Source organism: Macaca thibetana, chromosome 16, assembly GCF_024542745.1.
Source record: "Macaca thibetana thibetana isolate TM-01 chromosome 16, ASM2454274v1, whole genome shotgun sequence".
NCBI classification, from domain to species: Eukaryota; Metazoa; Chordata; class Mammalia; order Primates; family Cercopithecidae; genus Macaca; species Macaca thibetana.
This window is the reverse complement of record NC_065593.1, coordinates 76,515,962-76,535,897: the sequence shown is the minus strand read 5'-3', so window position 1 is coordinate 76,535,897 and position 19,936 is coordinate 76,515,962. Positions and strand designations below refer to the sequence as shown.

The 19,936-nt window shown below is 35.5% G+C and overlaps 1 protein-coding gene across 8 annotated transcripts in view; it reads left to right on the top strand.

Annotated features, from left to right (window-relative positions):
- TANC2 (tetratricopeptide repeat, ankyrin repeat and coiled-coil containing 2) overlaps window positions 1-19,936 on the top strand; it is a 468,803-nt gene that overhangs the window by 74,785 nt on the left and 374,082 nt on the right. The window contains exon 1 of one of the 8 annotated variants that reach the window (XM_050764938.1): window positions 2,011-2,375. The exons of the other annotated variants lie outside the window; for them this stretch is intronic. The gene's annotated coding sequence lies outside the window, so the exon portion shown is untranslated. Of the gene's footprint in view, window positions 1-2,010; window positions 2,376-19,936 lie in introns of those variants that run through there. 8 annotated transcript variants of the gene reach the window in all.

The following is a 19,936-nucleotide window of genomic DNA, read 5'->3' as shown; positions in this document are numbered from 1 at the left end:
ACTGTAGGTAGCTGAAACCATGGAAAGAGAAATCACAGATAAGGGGGTGGGTGAACTCTTGTTTTTAAAATTTTGGTTTCTTATTGTACATTGGTAATATTTAAAACATACACACACACACACACACACACACACACACACACACAGACTGGGCATGGTGGCTCATGCTTGTAATCTCAGCACTGTAGGAGGCTGAGGCAGGCGGATCACCTGAGGTCAAGACCAGTCTGGCCAACATGGTAAAACTCTGTCTCTACGAAAAATACAAAAATTAGCCAGGCATGCTGGCAGGCACCTGTAATCCCAGCTACTCGGGACTGAGTTCAAGACCAGTCTGGCCAACATGGTAAACCTCTATGTCTACGAAAAATACGAAAATTAGCCAGGCAAGCCGGTGGGCACCTGTAATCCCAGCTACTCGGGAGGCTGAGGCAGGAGAATTGCTTGAACCGGGAGGCGGAGGTTGCAGTGAGCTGAGATTGCACCACTGTGCTCCAGCTGTGTGACAGACCGAGACTCCATCTCAAAAAATAAAATAAAACATAGGTATATGATTTTTTTTTTTACTTTGTATCGTATAACTTTGCGAAACTAACTTATTACTTCTAATAGATGTTTTTTGTTTTTGTTTTTTAGTAGGTTCCTTTGAATCTTTTAAGTGGACAATAATGTCTGTTGATAATAGCGAGAGTTTTATTTGTTCCTTTCCAGTATGTATGCTCTTTATTCTTTTTCTCATTTTATGGCACTGGCTAGCACTTCTAGTACAATGATGGCTAAGAGTGGTGGGAGTGGTGTTCTTGCCTTGTTTCCTGAGCGTTGGTGGGGGGAAACGTTGTTTTTGACAAATAAATATGATGCTAGCTGTAGCTATTTTATGGATGTTCTTTATCAAGTTGAAGTAGTTCCCCTGTATTCCTACTTTCCTAGTTTTCTTCAAGTGCTAATTTTTTAAAAAAATACTTTTTCTCTGATCAAGTAATAAGATCATGTGATTTTTCTTCTTTGAACCATTAGTATGGTAGATTACACTGAATGATTTTCAAATACTAAACTAGTCTAGCATTTCCAGGATAAACCCCACCCACTCATAGTTTGTTGTTCTTTTTCTACATTACTGGATTTTATTTTCTAATATTTTGTTGAGGATCTTTGTTTCTATGTTCCTAAAGGGATTTTGGTGTGTAGTATTCTTTTTTGGTAATGTCTTTATCTGGTTTGACATTTGAGTAATCCTGTCTTCATAAAATGAGTTGGGAGTATTTTCTGCTCTTCTGTTTTCTGGAAGAAATTGTAGAATTTGTGTTATTTCTTTAAATGTTTGGTAGAATTCACCTGTTTAGTTATTTGGGCTTGGATATTTCTTTTTCATAAATTTTTTAAACTATAGACTTCAATAGTTATAGCAATATTCAGGTTACTGTTTAATCTTGAGTGAGTTTCAGTAGTTATTAAGTATTTACTAAAAAGGTGTATTTAAAAGACCAGGCTCTGCTATAGAATAGCTTTATGACCTTGGGAAAGGTACTTTAGCCTTAATCTCTCTGTCCTTAATTTGTTAATCTGAAAAATCAAAGTTTTAGAGTTGTCTTTTTCAAGGTTTCTTCCAATTTTTTAATTCTGGTGGATAAGAGTGTATGTGTTTGAAGTTTATGTGAAAGGACTGTGAGCCTCTTTTTCTTGTTTTCTCTGTCATTTATTGAGTGAGCATTGATTTATTTAGATTCACTTTGCCTTTTTATCAGATGAGTTCCACATTTCCTCCTAATAAATGAATTATCTGTTGATGAAAGGTATGGGAGGAAAGCCTGTTTATGCATTTATACATGATTTACCTATGGTGTGTAAAAAATTACTTTCATAAGCTATTTAGGTGAGAAAATTAAGACATATCATGTGTTAGTCTTTAATGTTAAATTTTCTTGAAAAAATTATCAGTTTAGAATTTTAGAAATGTTAGAAATACATTTCTCTTTTGGTGATTGTTCTTCTGAATCTTCATGATTAAAAAATTCATTTATTTTTGGCTACTTAATAGAGACAATGTCTATATAAGTATTTTTTGCAAAATCATCTGGCATACTGTTGTGCATTCTGTCCTTTTGTTGGATTAAAGCAAAGTGAAAGTAGCATACAGATTTACTGCTGAAAGAAACATTAAGTTGCAGGCTGCAGCTGGAGGATTTTACGTAGGCACCTGTGGGTTTGAGTGCGTTCAATATACAGACTGCAGTAGGAGGCTGGCACTGACTCTGCTGACTCCAGTACACTCCTTCACTGCTGTTCTGCCGATTTCTCCACTGTCCAGAAGACAAACAAAATGGTGCAGCATGTACAGGGCTTGGGAAAAAAATAACCGTCAATATGATCCAGAGGTGAGTTTGCTACAGTGAACAGGAGAGAAAATTGTTAACAAGATTAAAGGCTTGGATGTGGTTCAGTATGTCAGATGTCTTCAGCTGTTTTAATATTTGATTCTGGCCAGTAAGAATGAAACTGTTGTAGTTCTAAAATCTTCATGCCCTCTATATAAAGAGGTTCAGGTATATTGTATTTATAACATTACTAGATGCATGCATGGTAGTTTTAAACATTTATATTTATACTAAACGTGTAATGTGTGTGTCTATATAGATAGGTGTTTGTGAAGGTTATATCTATTAATACTGGATTTTTTAAAAGTAAGCACTTCTAGTCTTTATATTTTCTCTGTTGTACATTTGTCGCAGCTCCTGCCAATGTCTCTTTCCCTATATTGTTCATTTTATAATAGCAGAAAACATTAGTAGCGCATTCTGTGGTGAGATATGGAAAATCAGTAGAATGAACCCTGGAGTTGGCACTTCATATTTTATTGATGACTGTAATGCAGTGTGAGTTCGCATTGCACATAGTCATGATTTAAATGATTACCTCTTCTATGAAAGCAAAATGTTTGTAAGAACAGCCATGTTGTAGACAGGGAGCATAAAATAAAGGAGAGGAAGTAGGACAAGTAACATTTCTCTGTCCTTGGTTTCTTGAACAATGTTCAGCATTGACTCAAGGCACTGTCATTTCAGAAGTACAGTATAGAAACAATTGAGCATCAAGCATAGATGAAACATGGAGGCTTAGTTTCCCACCCCCTCCCAAGAAACACTTTACTTATGTACTCACATATTTTGGGTTTCTGTGGCTGTGTTACTGGGGAGCTGTCCAGTTGAGACAAGATGTTTACTTAAGCCACACCCAGCAGATTCAGCTTTTCATGTGTTGGGGGGCACTATTTTAATCCTGTGCTGATTTGTAACCATCATCTGTGGGATGCCTTTGAGTTGTAAAAAGAGAGAAACTACTAGATTCACAGATTTCAGCTTAATATGTTTTTGAATATCTGAGTTGCTGTATTAATAGCACAGAAGAGCAGTATTTAAGTTATGCAGCATTTATCTCTGGCAGAGAGAGAGAGAATATGTGTATGGTTCCACTACAAGTGTAATGCAAGTATTCTAATCATATAGCTAAAAATGCTGCTGGTATATTATTTTGGTTAGTGTTGTGGGTAGTAAATTGGAGTATGACATTCAGAGTTCAGATTTTCTTATTTGAGAAAATATTTGTCCAAACATTTTAAATACTTGACTTAATTTTTCTGTGCTTTTAAAAGATTTGCCAGGGATTCAGCCTGCGCTTAGAAATGTATAATGTTTTATTCCATGCTAAAGACATTTTGTATGTGATAAGAATTAACAACTGTATGGCTGGCTGTCTGCCACTGTGTTGGATTACCTTACCTACCTTACTGTAGACAAAAATAATAAGGAGTAAACATTAATCCTAGTAGTCTCCATAGTACTCATATTGTATATTTTCAGAAACTCTTTTTATAGCCAAAGCAAATTCTGTGTTCTCCCCAAAAAGAAAAAAATATTAAAAACAAATCTCTCATTTGTACTATATTTCTTTGATTTTATCAAATAACTCAATGAGATTTTTTTAATGTCAAGTTTAGTGACAATAACTAACTACAGATTGAAATATACTATATTATTGAAATGTTTCATGAATCTAAAATGTTATATAACCCTGATGGAATGTTGCAGATGAAACAAAGAAATCTGATTGGTTCCTCACAAGATACAGCAGCCTCGAAATCCATTCTAACCAGAGGCTTCTACAGCAGCCTGAGTGGTTAGTATCACATAAAAACAAAAATGCCTTGGAGAAGGGAAGGGGTTTGGAAGAGAAAATGAAGTCACTAAAGCACTTCAGTAATCTTAATCACTGAACTTTTTTTTTCAGCCTCTTTTTTTATTTTTATTTTTTTGCTTTGCTTGGTGTTACTTAAAGGGAGTGTTATATTCTATCAAGTTAATGAACTTTCTAAGTAGTATTCTGTAATGAACTACAAGAGTCTCTCTAAAAAGAGTTTTATGTTAACTGATAGACTGGGTTAATGAATAACATAATTTCAGAACATTTATGAAATATGAATGAGTGGGACTTGTTGGGGGAAGGAGATGGATGAGATGGAAAAGAGCTCTGAAGAACAGGACACTCATACTAACTCTTTGGTCCCACCCTTTCCCATCATATTAAAATTGCATTAGATAATTTGTCATCTAAGACTTTAGTGATGCTTGGTGAGGGCACATTGTTATTGACGCTCAAACAGCAGGATACTGCAAGTCAGAACAGGTGGAGAATTGTTTGCTGTCTCCTAGCTATTAGAAATACCCTTGAGATGTGAGAATAATGTATGTTAGCTTTTACGTGTTTGTTATTCTTGGCTAGATAGTCTGCTGGAATATAGTTGCAAATTATAGTACCAAATATGCAACTTTTCTCTGCATTTACAGAAAATATTTAAAATATGCCTGTAGTTTATTCTACTAAAATTTGAAAATTCTTATATTTAAACCGTAATAGGTCAACTTCAATTATAGGATCTAAGGGAGGGAAAGTTATTGTGAGCAGGAGTGAGCATTTACATTAAGAGAATGAATAATATTGAAAGGAAGTAAAGAAGCATCATAAAATAAAGCATATTAAAGAAAATATATATAGATATATCTGATAAAAGTCCACTATATTTTATAGGTTCTGTTTCTGTGCTTATTTTCTAAATTATCCAATATGCTAATAGAGTCAGGCTGAAGGCAGCTGGCTGCAAGTGTTACAAGCTGAAAACAAAATGGCTGGCAAGGATTACTACTGTAAATTTGCAATAGAGAGCTGGATGCATTTAAGATATCTTTTGTTGAAAGAGTGTTAAAAAGTAAGATGATGAGGGAATGACTGTTGTATGAGCTGTTTTTGACAATAAACATTTTATTAAAAAATACTCGATTACAGCATGAAAACAAAAGGTTTTACACTACAAATACACTAATTCATTTTCAACTAAGCAATAAAAATCTCATTAGTATTTATTTAGCTATCATTGTCTTTATAATTTTAAGACCCAAGTAGTTTCTGAGGGTATTGTTTATGAATCTTTCAGATTCACAGTGTGGTTAAGGGTAGAAGAAATTAACAGTGAAGAATTTGTTACATTCTTGGAATGGGGAGGTGGAATTGAGAGATAAGTTTCTGGGAGTTTTATGTATTTTTTAATCTTCTAGACTAGCCTATATTAAGGATGGAAGACATAGAATAACTAGAAAACTTAGAGATAAAAATGAAAATGTAGTTTATAAAGTAACAACATCCATAGATCTGTATTTTATTTTATTTTTTTCTATTAAAGACCTGTTCATAAAACTATTTGTATTTTAGAAAAGACTTTTCTCTGTATAGCCATAACCTGTTTCCATTGATTTTTAGCAATTGTTGAAAGATTATATGGACATGAAAATTGTTGATAGGCTTGGTTAGATTGAGAAATAGCTTCGGGAATTAATTAGGTAGATTGAAGACAGCACATACATTCACATATCTATCTCTCACATTGTAAAGGCTATGTACTTCAAGAGGGCAAAAATGTAAATTTGTTATTGCCAGTTCTCTAGCACATAGTACAATGCCTCATCACTTAATGGGTTCCCAGTAATTGATGTACAAATAATAATCACAAACGTGTGTGTTTAGTATTCACACACATACACATATATAAACCCATACATAATTATAAACCCATATATATACATATATAAAGCCGTACATAATTATGCTGATTTAATTTCCACAACCTCGTGAAATAAATTCTATTATTTTACTCATTTAACGATGAAAAAACTGAGGCAGAGAGCAAGAAGTTAAGTGACTTGACCAAAGTCACACAGTAAATGGTGGAGTCGGGACTTGTACTAGTGTACTTTGAACTCTTTTATCATCTTTTCCTCTAGTAATTGAAGATTAAGCTGTATTAGTATTCAACAGTATCTTTAGCCCTCAGAAGCATACATTATATATATGTTCTGGCAGAAACTGCAAAGCAGAGAAAACCTTTCTGCTACATCTTTCAAAATTGCTTTAACTGATGTTTTGTTTTCAAAAATCCCTTTTCAATCATTCAGCTGTAGCTGATGGCCATTATCATCATCAACTAATGCAGATGTACAGTTCTAAAAGCAATTTTATATAGCCATAGTAAAAGTATATATAGGAAGCAGTTGGAAAAATATATTAAGTTTTCTCTCCCCCAAATGGCTGCCAACATCTATCAGTCATCAAGTCCAGATGATAAAACTTTCGTGTATTTCTGACCTTTGTCTTCTCTTTACTTCTTCATTCTCATTTCTTCAGAATCTCATGTCACTTAAATTATTGTGTCTCCAATCTCAGTACCCTTTAGTTCATTCTCTATTTTGCTGTAAGAATGAATTTTCTTAAATGTTCATCTGATTTTTCTAATAAGTACCTTCCATTAGTTTTCCAAATAAAACATGGCTTGGTTTCTTACTAGTTCCCTTTGCTTTAACTATATCCCAACACAGATGCACACAGACATAGATAATATATAGACCAGACAGATTTAGAATTTGGTTTAAAAAGATTAATGTTTGAATCTCCTTTATCAGAGATGAAAATTCCCAGTATAAATGTATCCATGAAGGATTTTTAGTTTAGTATTGTGTGTTTTAAAATATAATAGATGGTATCATTTCCTCTATATCATTCTGCAACTTGCTTTTCTGCTCTTGTTAGAAACCTAGTTTGTTTCTTTTATGTATTGTATAGTATTCTATTTTATGAGCCCATTTCTTCCATCCATTTCCCTCCTAATATGAATTTGAGTTTTCTGGTTTTTTGTATGTGTGATCACAAATAATGTTCCAGTGAATATCCTTACCTGCACGTTAGTTTTTCTAGGAACTGTACCTAGAAATGGACTTGCAAATGTAGGTTATTTGCATTATTACTTTTACTACATGATTTCACTACTTTGTCACTTTCCCAATTTATATTCTTAGAAGTGTTTGAGAGGTTTTTTTTTTCCTCCTATCCAATAGTCATATGGTCAGATTTCTTCCTTTTTCTCAGTGTGGTAGGAGAAAGGTGATGTTCTAGTGATTTAATTTGTTTCCTTAATTTCTAGTGAGGTTGAACATCTTTTCATATGTTTTATAGGCCTTTAGAGTTCCTCATTTGTTAATAACCTCTTTATATCCTTTATACATCTTTCTGTTGGATTGTCTTTTTCTTACTGATTTATAGGGGTTTTTTATGGATTCTGGACAGGTTCAGCAACTGTAGCCCATAGGTCAAATCCAGCCTGCCCCCTGTTTTTGTGTGGCCTGTGAGCTAAGGATGGTTTTTCCATTTATTTTCCAATCATTCTGAAAAAAATTAAAGGAGAATAAAATGTTACAACCTATGAACATTACAGAAAATTCAAATCTCAGTGTCCTTGAATAGTTTTAGTGGGATACAGATGCACTTATTTATTTACATATTGTCTGTGCCTGCTTTTGCACCACAATGGCAGAGTTGAGTAGTCATGACAGAGAGCATATGGTCTGCAAAGCCTAAAATATTTACTCTCTTTATAGAAAAAGTTTGCAGACCCTTATTTTAGATTGATCCTTAGCCTGTGATATTTATAACAGATACCTTCTGTCAGTCTGTACTCTGTCTTAAAACGTGGCCTTTGGTTTTAGGACTGAAACTCCAAACTTCTGTTAAATAGAAGTTTAAAATTTTAATTTATTCAAATCTATCATTCTTTGTTATACTACATGTTATTTCAGGAATCTTTCTTTACTCAGAGACCACAAATACATTCTTCTGTATTTTCTTGAAATAGCTTTGAAGTTTTGTTTTTTCACTTCCATATTTTTAATACATTTGGGTTTTTTTTTCCTTTTTTTTTTTTTATTGTTTTGGTAAGAGGATTATGGTATGAGAAAAGGGTCTAATTTTTTTTTCTCATGTGGAGAAAGCCAGTTTTCCCCACCATATTTGTTGTTGAATACCCTTTTCTTTCTCCAGTGATTTATCATCCCAGCTTTCTCATGTACTAAGAATCTCTTATATTTGCATATGAGTCTTTTCTGGGTTCTTTTATTCAGTTCTTTCCATATTCTTTTTATTTAAAAAATTATTTTTAGAAAGTAGAGATGGGAGTCTCACTATATTGCCTAAGCTGGTCTCGAACTCCTGGGCTCAAGTAATTTTCCCATATTAGCCTTCCAAGTAGCTGGGACTATAGGCACACACGATCATGCCTGGCTTCTCTCTTTATTCTTTGATTAAATATTTCTGCATTCTGTTTGGTCGTAATAATTCCCATTATCCAACTACTTAATCATTGTATTCACTTTTCCTAGTTCCTTGGGAGAAAAATACAAAATGTAACACTCAAGAACTTTTCTAATGATAAGTTTAGGGAAAGGAATATTGTTTTTAAATTTTGCATATTGCATGTACAAAGGTAACACTGTTATCTTTAATAAATTCTTTTTTTTTTTTGAGACAGAGTCACGCTCTGTTGCCCAGGCTGGAGTGCAGTGGTGTGATCTTGGCTCACTGCAACCTCCACCTCCTGGGTTTAAGCGATTCTCCTGCCTCAGCCTTCTAAGTAGCTGGGACTACAAGTGTGTGCCACCACACCCAACTCTTTTTTTTTTTTTTTTTGAGATGGAGTTTCACTCTTGTTGCCCAGGCTGCTGGAGTGCAGTGGCACCATCTCAGCTCACTGCATCCTCCATCTTTTGGATTCAAGTGATTCTTCTGTTGCAGCCTCCTGAGTAGCTAAGATTATAGGCGCTCACCACAACACTTGGCTAATTTTTGTATAGACAGAGTTTCATCGTGTTGGCCAGGCTGGTCTCGAACTCCTGACCTCAGGTGATCCACCTGCCTTGGCCTCCCAAAGTGCTGAGAGCCACCATACTCGGCCTTTAATAAATTCTTTAACATATTTTGATCTCAAATTTCTAGTTTCATTGCCATTATTATTATAATCAAGTAATATAGTACAGATTAGGTACCCACAAGTGCATGGTATTATGCTAAGTACTTTAAAAAAATTTATATATAACCAGTAAAGATTTTAGGCATAATGGGATGAATAAAGTATAATTTATTTGAAAAAACAAATTTGAGGAATATTTGCATAATATATGATTATTTGGCTTTGTATTGCTTTGATTTTCCAGTGAGTGTCTATATATTTAAATTTATCAGTCAAAACAGAAAGGTCGTGTTTTTTTCTTGGAAGTGAAATGGAGATGGGGAGATCTGATTTTTAGTCAATCAGTAGCTGTCATTCTAAATAGGGAGTAAGAGGTTTCTTGTGAACCATGTGACGTAAAATAAAAATAGCCTATTACTAATGTCTTTTGAAATTTTTACTTCCTCATATACGAAGGCAGGGATTTTAGGTGAAAACTGTTTTATCCTTCCTTACTCCTCAGGTATACAGTAGTTGTTTTTCAGGTGCCTGCTTTAGACATCTGAAGATAGAGATCAGAAACTGAAAGAAAGCCAATATTAGAAAAACAAAAGTAGATCCAATTAGAAATGAAGCTGGAAAAGTAGAACCTTACAGATCATGTTCAATATTATATCTTCTGATGGGAGAACATTTAAGCATTCTAAGTATAAAGTGAGGTAACTGTTAGATTTGCATTTCTAAATGATTACTCAGCTATTTGTGGATATATGTTGAGAAGAGAATGGACATAGGAGTGGATGCAGGTTGGAGATGGAGACAAGTGGATGGATTCAAGAGACATTTAGGAGAGAAAATCAATATTTGATGATGAATTCATTGAGATGGGGAGCTCTGATGGAGAGGATCAGGTTTGAAGGGATGAAAGGAAGTTTAGAATTTCATATTTCAATATTTTGAGTTTGAAGTATATTTGAGACATCCAAGTGGATGTTTCAAAAAGGCAGTTGTTATATAGACAGACTTTTCCAATTTATATACAAATAAATGAATAGGGGCTTCCTAGTGAAATAATGAATTTAAAAGTATGTAGAGGAAGAAAAATATCTTTTCTTCGTTCATCACTAGGTTCATGACGGAGACCCCTAAAACAAAAGACAGATTTGTTAACAATGAATAAAGCATACAAATTTACTTAATGAATTTTACGTGGCACTGGAGCCTTCATAAGGAAATGAAGACCTGAAGAAATGGGTAAATCTGTGTATTTTTAATGTTAGATTTGACGAAGAAGTGGATAGCTGTGAAGAAGTGTGATTGGATTTTTAAAAAGTGTAATTTTATGGTAGTAAACTGGGGATGGGGTGTGGGGGAACTTAGCAAGACTTTTTATTAAGATTCTTTTCTGTATGCCTCTGTCTTCAGAGATAAAGATGTTTCTTTCCTCCAGGGATAGGCAGGACACCTCTTGAATGAGGGTCTTATGACCTGCTTTAGGAGAAGATTAAAAAATCCTTTCTAGGTTTTAGGAGTCTGCTTTAGGAAGAAGTGCAAGGGGAGGGTGAGAGTGATCTTTCTGCTTCTGTTCTGTTAAATGCCAGGGTGCCATATTTTGAGGTATCATGTCCTGAACTCCATCAAGTAAAACATAAATATTTGGGTTGAGAATTGAGAATTACTGCAGAACTCCAGTTTGAGAACACCTTATTTGGTTTTTGAAAAAACAAAAAGGGTTAGACAATTTCACTTCTGACTGTTCATGTTTCCCTCTATCTAGCTCTAGACCTGGAATTAATGAAGTACTAAGTAGGGTGGTTATACATTTACGTCTTTAATCCATCTTGATTTGAGTTTTGTATATGGTATAAGGAAGGGGTCCAGTTTCAGTCTTCTTCATATGGCTAGCCAATTATCCCAGTACCATTTATTGAATAGGGAGTCTTTTCACCATTGCTTGTTTTTGTAAGCTTTGTTGAAGATCAGATGGTTGTATGTGTGCAGCCTTATTTCTGGGCTCTATATTCTGCTCCATTGGAGCTGGAGGCCATTATCCTCAGCAAACTGATGCAGGAACAGAAAACCAAGTACTACATGTTCTCTCTTGTAAGTGGGAGCTAAGTGATGAGTACACATGGAGACAAAGAGAGAAACAACAGACAGACCCTGGGGCCTACTTGAGGGTGAAGGGTGGGAGGAGGGAGAGGATCAGAAAAAAATAACTATTGGTCCTGCATGATGAAATAATCTGTACAACAAACCCCTGTGATACAAGTTTATCTATGTAGCAAACCTGCACAGGTACATCTAAACCTAAAATAAAAGATAAGGAGAGTAAATCAGATTTTAAATTTAACCCTTAGTAAAATGGAATATTATTTCTCCTTCCCAACCCTCCATTTTCTATTCTCTTAATGGCATTATAATCAAGCAAGTGAAATTCCCAAATTCCCACAGAATTCTGAGGCATCCAGAATTCCCTTCTTTCCCTCATTTTACTCATGCAAATTAATTCAACAGCTATTTTTTGAATACCTTCTATGTGTCAGATACTATTCTAGCAATGGCTAATAAAGCATTGAACACAAAATTATTTGTCCTCATGGAATTTATATTCTAGTGGGGGAAGATGACAAGAATTAAGATGAATAGGTAAAATACAGAGTATGTTAGTGATAAGTACTAAGGAGAAAAATAAAGCAAGAAAGAATTAAAAAATGTATATCTGTGTGAATATGGTGGTGGTGGGGTACCATTTTAGAGTGATGAGGAAAGGCATGATTTGGGGAACAGTGACGTATCTACCCAAAGGAGAGGCAGGACAAGCCATGCTGACATCTGGGGGAGAAGTATTTCAGGCAGAGGCCTTGATATGAGTATATTCTTAGAGTGTTTAAAGTACAGTGAGGAGAGCCAGCATGCTTCAGAAAAGTCAGAGAGCAAGAGTGGTAGGAGATGAGGTCAGAGAGGTAATAGGGGCCAGATAATACAGGGCCTTGATCTAAAGACTTTGACTTTTACTTACAATGAGAAACCTTTGGAGGGTTTTGAGGAGAAGAGTTTCATGATCTATTTTGTGTTTAACAGAGCCATTCTGGTTGCAGTATTAAGAATAGATTGAAGCTGGGGTAGGACAGAAGCAGAGAAATTAGGTTAGTCATGAGGGTGGCTTGGACTCAGGGTGGTGGTAGCAGAGGGTGAGAAGTAGTTTGGGTGTATCATGAATAGCTGACAGGATTTATTGGATTGTATGGGCAACAGGAGAAAAAAGGAGTTAAGGATGACTCCACGGTTTTTGGCTTATACAACCAAAAGAAGGGATTTGCTGTTTACAGAGATGAGGAAGACTGTGAGAGGAGTAGATTCCTGGAGGACTGTTAGGAGATGTTAAATTTTGAGATACCTGTGTGATATAAAAGTGGAAATGAGGCTGGGCACAGTGGCTCACACTTGTAAGCCTAGCACTTTGGAAGGCTGAGATGTGTGGACCACTTCAGCCCAGGAGTTCGAGACCAGCCTGTGCAACATAGCAAGACCCCATCTTAAAGGGGTCTTAAGCATAACCCCCAGAATAAAAATTAGCCAGGCCTGGTGGTGTGTGCCTACTCAGGAGGCTGAAGTGGATAGATGTCTTGAGCCTGGAAAATTGAGTCTTCAGTGAGCCACGATCATGCCCCAGCACTTCAGCCTGGGCAGCAGAGCAAGACCTTGTTTCAAAAAAAAAAAAGAAAGAAAGAAAGAGGAAATGTAGGGTAGGCAACTCCATAAATACGAACTGCATAGATGAGGTCCAGGCTAGAGATACAAATTTGGGAACCATCAGCATGATAAAACATAAAGCTATGAGTCTATTTGAGATAACCAATGGAATCTATATAGCAAATAATACAGATTAAAAAGTGAGCCCCGGGCACTCTATCATGTAGAGATTGGGGAGATGAGAAAGAATAAACCAAGGAGACAGAAGGAGCCCTAGAGACAGGAGCAAAACCAGGTAAGTGTGACATCTTGGAAATCAAGTGATGAGAAAACTTCAAAAAAGAAAGATTAACTGCATCAAATGTTGACAAGTCAAAAAATAAAACTGAGACCTAACTGTTGGACTTAACAATGGACTTTTTAGGAAATTTTGGTAATTGTGGATTATCTGAAATAATAGGGACAAAAGCCTTATGGGAGTGGATTTAAGGAAGAAAGGAAAAATAAATTGATGGCAGCGATTAGAAATGACTCTTTCAAATGAGTACAGTCTTTGCAATTCTGTGTCCTAAATATTTCACAAGCCTACCCTTTTCTTCATATTCTCAATGTTAATGCATTTAGGCTTTCCTTTCCTCTGAGCTTATTGCAGTGATCTCTTTACTTTTAGGCCATGGCCCACACCACTGACTTAAATATATACTTGCCAAGGTTGTCTTTTGAAAACACCAGTCAGATCATGCCCCTACCTTGCATAATGTCCTTCATTTTCTTCCCTACACATACAGCATAAAGTTCAAATTGATCATCATGGATAATGTTTATGCCTTTTGTGATTATGCTTTTTATGATTATGCCTCTGCCTACTTTTCTAGTTTCATATCCTGCTTCTTTCCCCTACTTTGTGTGTTCTAGTTACACTGAACTTTTTAGATTTCTCTAAGTGACTTTTTCTTTTTGTGTCTTTGCAAATAAAATCTGGTACTGTTCCTGAAAACCCTAACTCATACTTGAGAAGCTGTGGCTTCCCTGAGATATAGGTTAATGTGAAGAAGGCAGAGGCTGTTCTAGCTTTTAGTCTTAGGAAAATGATTTATTATTTAGTTAATTTGTTTGTTTATTTATTTTTGGTATTATCTGTTGAAACTGGATGTTGAAGAGCATACATGTGGATCTCACTCTTAGCTGCATATAGACTGATACAGGAATCCATGGATCAAATAATTCATAAATTAAACTTTGTTATAGGTACGTATGTATAAATGGTTCTCAACTTAGGGTGGTTGAATTTAAATGATCTTTCAACTATGATGGTGTGAAAGTGATACATATATAGTAGAAACTGTACTTTGAATACCCATACAACCATATTCTTTCACTCTCAGTACAGTCTTTAGTGAATTGCATGAAATAGTCAATACTTTATTAGAAGATAGTTTTATAATTTAAAAAAATTTGTGTTAGATGATTTTGCCCAACTGTAGGCTAATGTCAGTGTTATGAGTACATTTAAGGTAGAGTAGGTTAAGCTCTGTGTTCTGTAGGTTAGTTGTATCATATGCATTTTCAGCTTATGATATCTTCTACTTACAATGGGTTTATCAGGACATAACCCTGTTGTAAGGTGAGGAGCATCTATATAGGAAAAAACATAGTGCACACCCTGAGGATAAGGCGGGACTATTGTATGAATAACGTGCTGAAGAAGCACAGAAGAGAGAACAGTTCTTTCTGGTAGGCATCCAGAAAGTCTATGTAGGAAGAGGAATGACATCTTTCAGTAAAAGGAACTTGTTGATCATGAATATGATAGATGAAGATTCCATTTATTTAATATGTGCTTGCTTTGTGCCAGATGTCATGCTATACTTTGTGAATATTACTACATTTGTTTCTCATAACAACCACATAGAGCATTATAATAATTTCACAGATAAGGAAACTAAGGTTCAGATAATTTAATTAATTTTCCTAAAGTCATATAAATAGTAATAGTTCAAAGATTGAGTCCAGTTCAACTCTGCCAGACACCAAGCACTGTTAGTACATATTAGATATAATTTCATTATATAGTCAAATGGAGAGAGCTACATTTTATGCAGAGAAAAGAGCATAAATTGATAGAGGCCTTGTAATATGTTTCCTTTTTGAATATCATCAAGTAGTTTGGTGCTGCCATAGTGTAGGGGAGTATATTATTTAGGATTTTTGTGGTTGCAAGTAACAGAAAATTTGACTCAGAATTGCTTGATATAAGGGATTAGCAAACTTCTTCTGTAAAGTACCAGGTAGTAAGTGTTAACTTATATCCTATGGTTTATTCCCTCTTGGGTTGTAAGATAGCCAGCATATTCAGGGGCTCCATGGATTTTGGTTTAGGGAGATACATCATCTTTTCCGGAATTTCTTTCTAATCTGTTGAACTTAATCCCATCTCTGTTACAACTACTGAACTCTGCCATTGCAACACAAATACAGTAAATAATTTATTTACTGTTATGACTGTGTACTAATAAAACTTTATTTATGGACACTAAAATTTGAATTTCATGTATTTTTTGAGTCACAAAATATTATTTTAGTTATTTTCAGTCATTTAAAAATGTAAAAACTATTCTGAGCTCTACGGTTGTGCAAAAATAGGTGGCAGGCCAGATTTGGCTTGCAGGAGTGTGCTGACCTCTGGTTTTTATGATGAAGATAATTTATTAGATTATATAACTGTAGTCCAGAGATAGGGTAGTTTTCTTCAGTAATTCAGTGTCAACAGGATCCTTGGTATGTTCCATCTCTTCATATAATCTTTCAAAGTGTTAATTTATATCTCATGGTTTATTCACTCCTGTGTTTACAAGATGGCAACCAGCATATCCAGGCACCTGGCGTCTTTGTTCATGTCTAGTGAGAGAGAAAACCTTTTCCAGAATCTCTTTCTAATCTCTATTGAACTTAATCCCGTCAGGTTTCACCCCTGCCACTCCACAGGGAGAGACCATGCTAAACCATTACACTGGCTCTTTTCTCCCTTTTTGTGTCTCATTCTTATATATACTCTTTCCTTGGGGATCTCATGCAGTTTCATAGTTTAAGTGGAATTTATTTACTGATGATTTGTGTACCGATGGCATATATATATATATGCCTATTTGTCTAATAAGCATTTGAAACTTAGTATTTCCAAAACTGAACTCCGCATAGTCTCCTCATCCCCAAATCAGTTCTCTTGCAGTCTTTCCTGTCTTAATAAATTGCAAGCCCATTTTTCAGACCCAACATATTAGAATTGCCCTCGATTTCTTTATCTTATTCTTCTGACAACAGATTCTCTCTGCCATATCCTCAGAATATATCCAAAATCCAACCTCTTCTACTCACTACCTCCACTACTCACTTAGTCCAAGTGTTCATTCTTAGTCTGAATTTTTGCATTAGCCTCTTAATTGGTCTCTCTGCTTTGTCCACGTCTGCTCTCTTCCCCTTCAGCAGTGGAGAGTCTTGGAAAGAACACAGTTTTAAAGCCAGACAATTTTGATTTTAGTATTGTTACTTATTAGTGTTGTGATACTGGGAAAGTCACTTTACGTCTCTGAATCTGTCTTACATTTAAAATGGGAGTACTGCTTGTTTCATTGAATTATTATTGGTACTAAGTGAGATAATGTTATAAAGATTTTACTAGTACTATATCCAGCAGAAATGCCTAAACCAATTCTAGCTCCTTTTCTCTTTTCTACCCCAAATAGATGAGCTGCTCTTCATTTCTTCTGTTTATCAGAGTGCTTATGTAGCCATGGAACATTTTATGCATTTACTTTTTCATAAGTAGCCTTTGGCTCATAAATAAGTGGTTTGTTTGTTTTGTTTGTTTGTTTTTGAGATGAAGTCTCGCTCTGTTGCCAGGCTGGAGTGCAGTGGTGTGATCTCGGCTCACTGCAACCTCTGACTCCCTGGTTCAAGCAATTCTCCTGCCTCAGCCTCCCGAGTAGCTGAGATTACAGGCACGTGCCACCATGCCCAGCTAATTTTTGTATTTTTTTTTTTTTTTAGTAGAGATGGGGTTTCGCCAGGATGGTCTCGATCTCCTGACTTTGTGATCCCCCCGCCTTGGCCTCCCAAAGTGCTGAGATTACAGGCGTGAGCCACCGCGCCCGGCCATAAGTGGTTTTCTTTATATTTCATTCATGTGCTCTAACTCGTGTGTGTTCTTATTGGCATTAAGTGTATACAGTTCTTGCAGATTTGTATCTGCATAGTAGAAGAGACCAGAGTTCATACCTGAATAGTAAAACTTTAATCTATATGTGTGTATTGTATTCCTTGTGGTTTTCATACCCTCCACCCCTTCTATTAGGGTTCTGTATTTTAGTTTCTACAGTATTGATGACAACCTCCTTCAACATTTTAATTCATAAAACTTAATATTCTAGCACATCATTTAGCTGAGGACACTGAAGATGAGCTTCGGCTAGATTAAGTTGTTTATTTTTCAGATGTCATGTTTTGATCCTGGATTGAGAGGAATAGTCACCTAGTTGTAGGAAATAACACATTTTTCTTGGATTTATTTAGTCACTTTCTTATTAGACTTTCTCTAACTTAAATTCCTTCATAGGAAATCATTATGTATGGAATATTCCTACATAAATGATATTTCTTCACTAGGACTATGTTGGTGCCTAAATATAGCTGAGTTTAAAGCTGTCTACTCCGTGAGGTAAATTCTTCTTATGACATTTTCCCTTTTGAAATAATGGGAAGAGAACATCTGTTAACAGTATTTCTCAGTATTGAAATAATATTGTTTTATATTATTTATAAATAATTGCTGGATATAACCTAGTATGCTGATTAAAGAAAAAAACAACAAGTATTCTCTGATGATTATCTGTAATCTAGGAAACCCCAATTGAGATGGGCAGCCAGGTCTTTTTTTAATTTCTGCACCTTTTACATCAGTGAGTTGTTCTTTGTAAAGTTTATATTTGAAGTAAGTCTTTAGTTTGGTGAGTAAATTATATCATCATGTACATAACTCTATTCTTTTTCCTGTCCCAGACTTCCTGTCTGGGGTAATCAGTATTACGCAGACACCTTGATTTTTTTTTTGACAGCTGAAGGCCTTCTGTTTTGTCCATAAATATAGATGCAAGTGTTATGTGAAGGAGGCCTTATCTGTGATGAAGGAATGGTGTTAAGCAAAGCAAAAACATTTAACGTACTGTATATCATTGCAGTCTTCCTTTTTTGAGTAATGGATTTCTCGATTCAGTGAGGATACCACAACCACTTTCAAAGAGATTTCTAAGGCCAGGTACAGTGCTCATGCCTGGGAGGCCAAGGTGGGAGGATCACTTGAGCCCAGGAGTTTGAGACCAGCTTGTACAACATAGTGAGACCTCATCTCTACCAAAAAAAAAAAAAAAAAAAAAAAAAACTTGGCCAGGGGTGGTGGCTCCCACCTGTAGTCCCAGAAACTTGGGAGGCTGAGGTAGGAGAATCACATGAGCCCAGGAGGTCGAGGTGGTAGCCATGATTGTGTCCATGCACTCCAGTCTGAGTGACAGAGTGAGACTCTGTATAAAAGAAAAAAAAAAAAGTTTTCTAAACCAACTTGGGGCAGTGGTGATTTTATTGTTTTTAAAAAATCTATGCTTTTACCTGAGAGCTAATCGTGACTTTTATGATTAGTTTCCACTGGGGTAAGACATAATTAAAGTTTCAGTCTTAGAGAATTTTTCAAACTTAGTGCAATTTTACTATAATGTATTTCTGATTCATTTTTTAAAATTAAGGATGCTGGGTGTCGTGACTCACTCACACCTGTAATCCCAGCACTTTGGGAGGCCAAGGCGGGAGGATGACTTGAGCCCAGAAGTTTGAGACCAGTCCTGGCAATGTAGCGAGATCCCTTCTCTACAAAAAAATTTTTTAATTAGCTAGACATGGTAGTGTGCACCTGTAGTCCCAGCTACTCCAGAGGCTTAGGTGGGAGGATCATTTGAGTCCAGGAGGTGGAGGTTGCAGTGAGCTGAGATCATGCTACTGTACTCTAGCCTGGGTGACAGAGCGAAACCCTGTCTCATAAATAAATGAGGCAATTAAAACATTTTAGATTATGATTGTGTCAAAATTGATGACTTTTTTTTGTCTTAATATCATTGGTTTGGTGACTGGAAACTATTTCTTAAGCCATTTCTTATCTGTATTTCTCCTGTGGGTTGTTTTATTGATACTCTGGCGTTCTACAGATTGCATAAATTTAAAATTATTGGAAGATTTGTTTTATATTTATTTTTTCCCTTTTATAGTTTAGGAGAACAGTCCTGGTGAGGAGAAATGGCCTATGTTTTATTCATGTTACTTCTGACATAATTCAAAGACAAGGAATTTTTTTTATTTTTATTTTCATTTTTTTAAAGAGGCAAGGTCTCACTATGCCCACTGTGTTGCACAGACTGGCCTCCAACTAACTCCTGGTCTCAAGTGATCCTCCAGCCTCACCATCTTGAGTAGCTGGGACTACAGGTGCATGCCATCATGTCCAGTTGAGGGCATGTTTTGATGTTAAAACAGAAAATGCAATGCGTATATGCCATTTTATCCACACAGAAAAATCAGAAAAATGAACATTTATGACATACCTGCATAGGAGTGTTGTTTATTATGATTGACTCCCAAGTAAAAGAGAAGAAGTATACTTAAATAAACAAATTAAATGATCACAAGGAAGGAAAATTGACTAAGACTGTATTTACATATCCTGATACCTCTGATATAAGAAGTCATAGATTTCTGTTTTGTTAAAGTGAATCTTTATTCTACAGTAATTTAGGACTTTATAATTTTTTTTCTTTAAAAAGTTTATTTTAGGTCTAGGGTTACACGTGCAGGTTGGTTTATAGGTGAATTTGTGTCATGGGG